Source organism: Prionailurus viverrinus, chromosome A3 (genome assembly GCF_022837055.1).
Source record: "Prionailurus viverrinus isolate Anna chromosome A3, UM_Priviv_1.0, whole genome shotgun sequence".
NCBI lineage: Eukaryota > Metazoa > Chordata > Mammalia > Carnivora > Felidae > Prionailurus > Prionailurus viverrinus.
Window position 1 is genome coordinate 7,499,820 of NC_062563.1, and position 9,975 is coordinate 7,509,794.

At 39.1% G+C, this 9,975-nt stretch overlaps 1 non-coding gene across 1 annotated transcript; it reads right to left on the bottom strand.

Moving 5' to 3' along the window:
* Nucleotides 1–2,601: 2,601 nt before the first annotated feature.
* Nucleotides 2,602–2,686, bottom strand: TRNAR-UCG (transfer RNA arginine (anticodon UCG)). Its single transcript has one exon. It is a non-coding gene; the product is annotated as a tRNA-Arg (tRNA).
* Nucleotides 2,687–9,975: the final 7,289 nt, after the last annotated feature.

A 9,975-nucleotide genomic window follows, 5' to 3' on the forward strand; every position in this document is an offset into this window, starting at 1 on the left:
TATAATAAACAAATGGGGGTGGCGTTGGGGTTCTTAGTGTGCTGGGAAAACGCTTTTGATAAGAGATCATAGTAGAATCCGTAAAGGAAGCGAAGGAAGACAGCTGGGGGCGATCTGGGATGTATTCTGTTTCATTGTAGAAACAACAAACTCCAAAGGGCTTGGGAGAGCAAGGGGCAAGGAGCAGAGAAGGGAGAGTGAGGCTGGGTTATAATCTTAAGGGTGTCACAGGAAGTTCTGGAGAGTTCTCAGCAAAGAAGTGACATGTGCTGACAAATATAAGGTTCATTCTGGCTGCTTGCTAAACACCATACCAAAGGGAAGGTAGGGGTGGAACCTGGAACATCAAGTCAGTCCAGACAAGAGATTATGGAGGTGCTTGGACAAGGGTCAAAGCATGAACTGTACATTCACACTCTAAAAAAAGTAAGTTCCAGGTTGTTTAAACTTTTTTAAAGCCCAGAAGAAAATTACACATTTTCCAATTCAACTAGAAAGGCTCATATTTCTATATCGCCAAATCTGAAATAGTACACACATGCATGCACACAGATGCTCGTGTGTGCGTGCACACACACACACACACACAAACTCATAGTCCTATCTCACTTAGAAACTTAGAACCAAATTATAAATTAAATATTAGTATATTAATGCCAGATGCACTGCAGACAGCGTGGTTAAACTATAAAAAAAATCTTAAACTCTCTCAGTCAATCTCACCTGGCACTTAATGAAAATGCAACAGACATTACCCCTTAGAACTAACGGAGAAAACAGGCATAATCATAATCAGCACATTATATTCTTTATCAAACTGTAATCAAAGCAATAGACAAAAAGGAAGAAAGGAAGAAAGGAAAGAAGGAAGGGAGGAAGGAAGGATGAACTGAGAGAAGGCAGGACAGAAGGAAAAATAATATACCTCGGAGATGATGAAAGTAAATTACCCTATTTTTTTAAGAAGGGAAAGTTATTTTGTCTAGATAATCCACAAAAACTATCTGAAAAAATCATTGAAAGTTTTAAGAGAGTTTAGTACATTGACCTGTTGCAAATGAAATATTTGGAATCAATAGCTTACTTATGTAGTAGCAATATTTATCTAGAGTAAATAAAATGACCCACCTACCATGATAAAGAAGGGAACATGAAATCACGTTTAAAAATAAAAATGGGGGGGCACCTGGGTGGCTCAGTCGGTTGGGCGTCCGACTTCGGCTCAGGTCACGATCTCACGGTCCGTGAGTTTGAGCCCCGCGTCGGGCTCTGTGCTGACTGCTCAGAACCTGGAGCCTGTTTCAGATTCTGTGTCTCCCTCTCTCTCTGACCTTCCCCCATTCATGCTCTGTCTCTCTCTGTCTCAAAAATGAATAAACTTAAAAAAAAATTTTATAAAGAAATAAATAAGTAAATAAATAAATAAATAAAAATGGGGACACCTGGGTGGCTCAGTTGGTTAAGCATCCGACTCTTGGCTTCAGCTCAGGTCATGATCTTGTGGTTTGGAGACTGGAGCCGCACATTGGGTTCTACGCGGAGAGCACGGGGCCTGCTTTGGATTCTCTCTCTCCCTCTCTCTTTGCCCCTCCCCTGCTCATGCTGCACTCTCTCTCATGATAAAAATAAAAATGAAAATGAACAAAGGATCAGTATGTAGGATCTCAGTATAGAAAATGACAAATCATTAGTGAGGCCATTATATATTATATATCACATATCACATATTATATATCATATAACATATTATGTGCTATAAGTTATGTGCTATGCTATATAATATATCAAGAAAGATACATTAGCTACCAAAAAATGAAGATAGGAAGAGAGTTTGGCATGTTTAATAAACACAATCTATAAGATTATACAATAAATTCCATCTCAGGTGAGTGAGATTAAAAGCCATTCTTATTTTATTCTTTTCCCACTTTTTCTACATTCAGTATGCCTCCAAATTTTGCATTACTTATCAGTAACTTATATATGTCTACATTTTATTCTTTGCTGTCTTAGTTCCAGAAATGTATTCTGAGATAAAATCAAAGTTGTATACAAAAATTTAGCTTTAAAAACATGCCCAGAAATGTTGTTTATCATATTGAAAAAATAGGAAATTATCTAAATGTCTAACTATTGGAAGCTCTTTAACTGAGTTTGGATTCACCCATGCAATAGACTTTGTGTGTGCATGTATGTGTGTGTGTGTGTGTGTGTGTGTGTGTGTGTGTGTGCTGTGTTGTGTTTCACAGAAGATCACTTGGCTTGGAAAATGGTCTCAACATAATGACCAAGAAAAAATGAGTTAAATACATTTATAAAACAGGTTGTGAAGCATAGTGGAATTTTTTATGACATAAATATTTTGAAAAAAAAAACAACTAAAAGCATCTGTACTAGAATACAAAGAACAGAATGAGTATCTGTATTTTTTTATCCTGTTACATATTTTCCAATGCTATCATATATATTCTTTTTTCAAATTTTTTTTAACATTTATTTATTTTTGAGACAGAGAGAGATAGAGCATGAACAGGGGAGGGTCAGAGGAAGAGGGAGGCATAGAATCCGAAACAGGCTCCAGGCTCTGAGCTGTCCGCACGGAGCCTGAAGCGGGGCTCGAACCCACAGACCGCGAGATCATGACCTGAGCCGAAGTCAGACGCTCAACCGACTGAGCCACCCAGGCGCCCCTCATATATATTCTTATAATGAAAATATTATTACACTTTTTTTAAATAAAATGTAATGTCCAGAAACTAGGACCATAATAAAATGCCGTGAAATAATAAAATTACCAAGTATATGGTGTTGTATTTTTATAATGGGTAACATCTTTATATTTTTTATTCTGATAATGTTTACATAAAAGAACAAAAAGCTGATGAGAACAGTTGATAACACAGAATCTGTCTCCATTAAAGCAAAGAATAGTCTAAAGTGGACACACAAATTTGTAAACTGGTAACAACCAAACTTAAAGTCATCATTTCTAGACGAGGCCAGTGAAACACAAACTCATATTTTCAAGTTCGCCTCTGTTTGGAATTATAAATTCCCAAATTTTGGAGACTATAACTGAAATCAGGAAAATCTTATGGCCTAGGATAGACTTTCCCCAATTGGAAGTTTAAAGGGGTGGATTAAAATTGGGTTCGTAAAGTCAGAGACAAAAACAACTTCTAAAGAAATTCTTAAATTTTTTTTTTCAACGTTTATTTATTTTTGGGACAGAGAGAGACAGAGCATGAATGGGGGAGGGGCAGAGAGAGAGGGAGACACAGAATCGGAAACAGGCTCCAGGCTCTGAGCCATCAGCCCAGAGCCCGACGCGGGGCTCGAACTCACGGACCGCGAGATCGTGACCTGGCTGAAGTCGGACGCTTAACCGACTGTGCCACCCAGGCGCCCCTAAAGAAATTCTTTTAAAACAAATTACAGAGTGTTCTAACGGTCCTAATGTGTCACGGTGTGTTCATTCGTTATGCCAGCAAATATTTGATACTCACAGGTTTGAGGCAAGAGATGAGGTGGGTGCTATTGATTCAAAATAAATAAAAGTATCTGTATCTTCAGTGAGTTTATGATTTGATGAGGGAAAGTAGCTAACATTTATATAGTACTTTATGTTTACACATGAATTCATAAACACATCAAGGTTTGGCATAATCCTCTCCAGCTCATCTGATCTTATGAGTCTCCCAAGCTATTAAATCCATTGGTCCATTTCAGTCCTTTTCTTGACCTCACTGATCACTTTAAAATACTGTTTTTCTCTCTGCTACTGTTACACTGCATGCTCTTGGTTTTTCTCCTCAATAATCTGTTGACTTCCCTAGCTTCTCTTCCTGTCCATCTTCAGAATCCCATCCTGGATGCCGTATCGCCTTTAATTCTGTACTCCTCTGCTTATCTCAACCACTCCATTGCTGGGGAGTCCCAGGTCTCTTCCATCAACATTTCAGATCCCAGTAAACCTTTATCCGTTGAGTTGCTACAGTCAGAAACCTGAGTCCTTCTTGACACCTTCTTATGCCGCCAACTTGATTTACAGTCTTCAATTCCTGTCAAGTAAAACTCCTAAGTATCCCTCAAGTGCATCTCTTCTCCCCACCTGCACTGCAGTTGCCCTGACCCAAGCCACCATGATCTTTTAGCTGGAATCACTGTCAGGATCTCAAACTCAACCTCAAACCAACTTAACTGCTTTCCTGAAATCCTTACTCCATACCACATACCATATTCTACACCAATACCAATTCAAAACCCATATCTGGCTACGAAGAAGGTGTCTGGGCCTACTTGGGATGCCCACAGGAGAGAAGGGATTGAGAACGGATGCTCTGTTCAGCAAACCAACAGTTTAGACACCTGGAGGGTGTCTCCAGGCCATGATGAAACTTAGTATCCTAATAATCCTTTCCTTAGCATAAAATTTTATACAGTTGAGAGGCTTACAGGTGCTGAAAGCAATTTAGGTGTACTTTAGAATCACCTGGGAGTTTGAAACCAGATGGGAATGAATTTCCAGAGCTTTAATTTGGGATTTGTCAGCAAAAGAAAAAGAATGGAAGGCTTACGTTAAATGACAAAACTTCACCCAAGACTTTAAAAAAAATGTTATTTATTTGGAGAAGGGAGAGGGACAGAGAGAAAGGGAAAGAGAATTCCCAAGCAGGCTCCACACTCAGCACGGACCCCAAGATGGGGCTTGATCTCAGGACAGCGACCCGACATCAAGAGTCAGACATTAAACTGACTGAGCCCCCCAGGTGCTCTGGTTTATTTGTTTTTTTTTTTTTTTAAGTATTTCTTTCTTTCTTTTTTTTAACGCTTATTTATTTTTAAGAGATAGAGAGAGACAGAGAATGAGCAGGGGAGGGACAGAGAGAGAGGGAGACACAGAATCTGAAGCAGGCTCCAGGCTCTAAGATGTCAGCACAGAGCCTGACACAGGGCTCGAACCCACGAACCATGAGATCATGACCTGAGCCGAAGTCAGTTGCATAACTGACTGAGCCACCCAGGCGCCCCAGCATTTATTTCAACAGACAGAAAGAGAGAGCAAACTTCACCCAATGTTAAAAAAAAAAAAAGAACACTTGCATTAATATTCATCGTTATTGATGATTACATTTTAAATAATGCTACATTAGCCTGCCTACCTATCAGATTTTCATTTTTCTTTCACAACTGTTTAAGGGACATGGCATTTTATTAAAAAATAAAAATAATAAAGAAAATGCTGTTGGTTCAGCACAATAGGAAGCAGTGTTCACTTACTTACAAATTATAGGATATTTAGGAAGAAAATGTTGCAAAAACCATGTTCAAGATACAAGCTTTCTCTGAAGTCTAATGGGAGCGTAAGGTTACATTCATGGCACTCCACTAAGATTTTAACAACATAACTTATTCATGCATGCTCTTGGCCATTTTGTATACTACTCTTCCCTAAAGAGGAAGGAATATAAAGAAAGCCCTTAAAGAGGATCAGGTCATATTAGACAAAATGTCTTATGCGGCTGATAGGTATCTTTAAAGCTATAACACAGCAACGAAAGACTCATAATGGCTACAGCAGAAATACGGAGGAGAACCTGACAAGATCAAGACATATTTGGTTATACTCAAACAGAGGCCTGAATATAAATGGGTAATGTTAAAATTCACGAAAGAACAAATGAATATGATGATAAAGGGTGGATATCTCCGAGAGTCACAAGCTCACTGGTGAAAGACAGAAGGAACAAAATATAACCTTGTCCGTAAATAATCTACAGTAACATTTGCTCTAGGACCTGCCTGTAACAGAACATCCCATCCAGAATGTAACACATCCTCCCCATAGGTAATGGGGTTTTATTAAGAACAACATATTCTTAGCTTCCCAGAACACACAAAAGTACCTTCTATTGAAATAATAAATGAGATTCAGCTATGTTCGTGTAATTTGACATGAATAAGGAAATAGACACCTTTCCAGGTAATGTAAGTCAGTGGGATAATTTACAACCAAAAAAAAAAAAAAATCTCCTTCAGTAAAATGAGTCATTTTACTGAAAGTGACAGCAACCGTTGTTCAAAGAAACTGAGTTAGAAGAAAATGTTCTCTTCCTTTTCATCTGGAGGCCCTAGCTCAGCAGAGTTTAAGAAAAAATTCTGCCTACCCATGGTTGGTGCTAAAGCAATACATAACACCGTGACTCAACTGCAGCCTTTATATTCATTCCATTCTGGTCTTTCTGGAAAAGTGAACTAGGTATCTTGAGCTGGTAAGTAGGAGCATACGTAGGCTTCTGCCTCTGAGCGAAAGCATGCAGCTATTGGAAGGATGGGATTGAGAAGTATGCCATATCTAGGCTCAGAAGAGGAATGTCCAATTGATCGGCAATGCCTGCCATGGCCAAAAGATGAGTAGATGTGCTCCTCTGGACCCTTCTCCTTTTTGGATCTTATATTTCTTGGGCCCTAAATTTCCTTTTGAACCCTTATTAATACTGGGTTCCTGACCTGCTAATCAAGCTGACATTGACCTATGCCTCAATGACTCAACCTTCAATTACGTCTCTGCTTCAACATTCTACTTACCATGGCATGATTACCTTTGTTGTTCTATAAAAAAAAAAAAAGTATCATTTCTCAGAAGGGAAAAGAAGGAAAAGATGCCTTTGAAGAAAGAAGACTACTTGTCCATCATGCTGGATAATTTCTGGTAATTCACACTGCCTCTTTCATGCCCACCGTTTAGTTTTTACCTGCGGAGATGATCTTGGGCTCTGTTCGGTCTTATGCCTGTATGAAGCTCAGGCGTTTTGCACAGCTGCTGACATTTCTCCATCCAGCTGTCCCAGACTACGTCCCAAGTCGCTGGGAATTTTCCCTATATGAATCACTGCACAGATTTGTGACTTAAATTCTAGATAAACAGTCTCAATTTACCAACACCAGTTTTAGCAACCCAGGCAAATAACAGACTCTAAAAATTAAAGGGGTAAGATGTCACAACATCTGTTTTCAGCCTGAGTCCCAACGGTGCTTCATCTCCACCAACTTCTACATCACTCAGAAGGATAAGTTGAGCAGGAAGCTGCCCAGAACCCCACAGTAGAGTGCTCAAATGCAAGCTCTTGCCACTATCACCAGACCAGACTAGCTTTCTGGATTAGACAGATGTTGGCATGAACGCTTAGAGCTTTTCAAGCCTGAATCGCCTTAATAGACATGCCGAGTTGCTGTATTTTAAAAATTTTTATCCCAAAATGTTCACATACTTCCTATAACAGCTATATATAATGAATAGTAAATTATGTGATTTCTACACACTAAAAAGAAAATACTACCAGATTGAGTCTCAAATTGTCTTGTAAATGCAATAATTATCATACAAGTGACAACACAAATTAGTTTCCTCTGGCATGGAACTGGTTGGGCAAAAGTATGCTCAGATAGCATGCTCAACAGAAATAGTTTAAAATCACTTTTAAAAATAGTCTTCGTGTGTATATGCAGACCAATCCAGTAATAACTAAAAATAAATTATGGCTGGTGAGAAATTATGGTTGAATAACACTGAATTCTATTTTACTTTTTTGGTTAAAAAAAAGTAATTTAGTAAATCGGCCAGCAGTAACTGGGGATGTGACTCTGGCACCTAGAAAGCATGTGCCCCATCAAAAGATGTCAGCCTCTACTCAGTCCTAGCTGACTGCTAACATGTGAAAATGGGCCCCAGCACTGTACAATTTTCCAGTTGTTTTTATAAGAACAGCTTATAAATCCAGGTTTTTATGATAAATCCAGGTTTTTATGATAGATCTTCCTTTAAAAGAAATTTACCACTAACCAAAGTTACAGTGAAATTTGGGCAAATGAGCCCAATAAAACATGATTGAGGGAACCCTTGGTCCATGATCTATCAGTGAGGAGCAAATAAAGATTCATTCCAAGTTTCCTTCCACCTGCAACATTCTGTAAAAGTCACCAATCCAAAGCCACATATAGGGACTCCTCCGTCAGGGAGCAGACATTGGTACAAACATTCTGCTAATTAAATTGAGGAAAGTGAAATGGGATGACTTCTTACAATTCTAGGAATCTACAAGACAATTTTTTTTAAATGTCCAGTGAATTAGCAATAAATACCAACCACAAGAGAGGGGAAGAATGATTTTGTATTTGATCGCCTTTCTTTGGAATCTGTGCTTATCACTGGACAACCTTAAATTGCTATTAAAATATTATTTTGATGCTCTATTGTAGTTGAATTAGTGAGTGATATGGATAATTTCTTTGAAATAGGAAAGACAGAAATACATCACTTTCGATTCATTGGCAAATTGTTTTGTCGACTCACAGTATTTAAGATACTATAAGTAGTTGGTTTATCTTCAGATGTCCCCTTATCCAACTAGCAGGTAACCTGGACAGACCATACGTCCAGAAGATGGCTTAGAATATTTCTCCATCATTCCTGCCGGCCATGTTTAATACCTTGCCAAGTCTACCTCATACTAAAGAGATAAAAAATTGATGAATTCTGGTAAAAGTGTGTTAGGAAGACAAGAGTTCAGCTTACTCAGCGCATTGGGATATCCGGGCTGAACAGCACCAGACAAAATAATTTTCTGGTTTTCATCCTTCATGGTCACTGGGATCCCATTCTTCACCTACAGATCTTTCCAATCTACATGTTGACTCTGGCTCAATAGTCCACTCCCATAGTTTCAGCTGCCATGTTAATGAAGCTCAAATACAGGCCTGTATCCAGTCTCTTATCCAGTCCCAATGGCCTGCTGAAATATTGCCACCAGGATGGCCAGAGGTCATGACATATTATCTTTCCCCTTAAATAATCTCTCCTGGATTCTCCTTTCCAGCTATTGGAATCATCATTTATCTACTCACTGAGGCCAAAATCTTAGAATTCTTTCATGATTCTCCCCTCGCTCTTACTTCCCATATGCAATCACCACTCCCCGCAAATTTCACAGAAAAAGGGTTTGTCTTCCATTCTTATTCCAACTAACCTACCTACAATCATCTTTATCTCTCATCTTCAATATTTTATCAGCTTCTTTTTACTGTTTTTTTTTTTTGAGAGAGAACATGTGCAAGTGGGGGAGGGGCAGAGAGAGAAGGAGGGACAGAGGATCTGAAGCGAGGTCTGTGCTCACAGCAGAGACCCTGACGTGGGGCTCAAACCCACAAAGCATGAGATCACGACCTGAGCCAAAGTCAGACGCTTAACCCATCGAGCTACTCAGGTGTCCCTTACCAGCTTCTTAATTGGTGCCCTGGCACCAGCAATGCCCTCCCCATACAATCCTTGCTTCCCTCAATCTCCATGACCATCCCCATGGCAACGAGGAGCTGCCATGTGGTTCATCCGAAAACTAAAGCCAATTAGGTGACAATAATGGCTTAAAATTTTCAAAATATCCTGATCACGTACAGAAGAAGAGCCCACTTTTAAAATACAATTCACAAGGCCCTCCATGTTCTAGCTAGTTCTGACATCTCTAGCTTCATCTCTTACGACTGCCTATTTTACTGAAACAGAAATTACCATAGATGCTACACACATAGCAGGCCCACTCAACATGCATCAGGCTGTTTTTCATCCCAGTGGTAGCTTTTGTTAGGCTACCGATCAACCACAGAATTCGCTATTTGAAATTAGCGAATTTTTATCACCTTTTAGATGTACTTCAGGCCACCTATTCCAGCATGCCTTCTCTGACCCAAAATATATTACATCCTATGAATGAGGACTTTTTTTTTAAAAAGCAGCATTATCGCGGTATAATTTACAAGCCATAAAATTTACTCATTTTGAGTGTGCGATTCAGTAGTTGTTTAAAAAATTACAGAATTGTGCAGCTATTACCAGCATCGAATTTAGGGATATTTCCATTACCCCAGAAAGTAACTTTGTGCTCATTTGCAGACACTCCCTGTTCCCAATCCCAGCCCCGG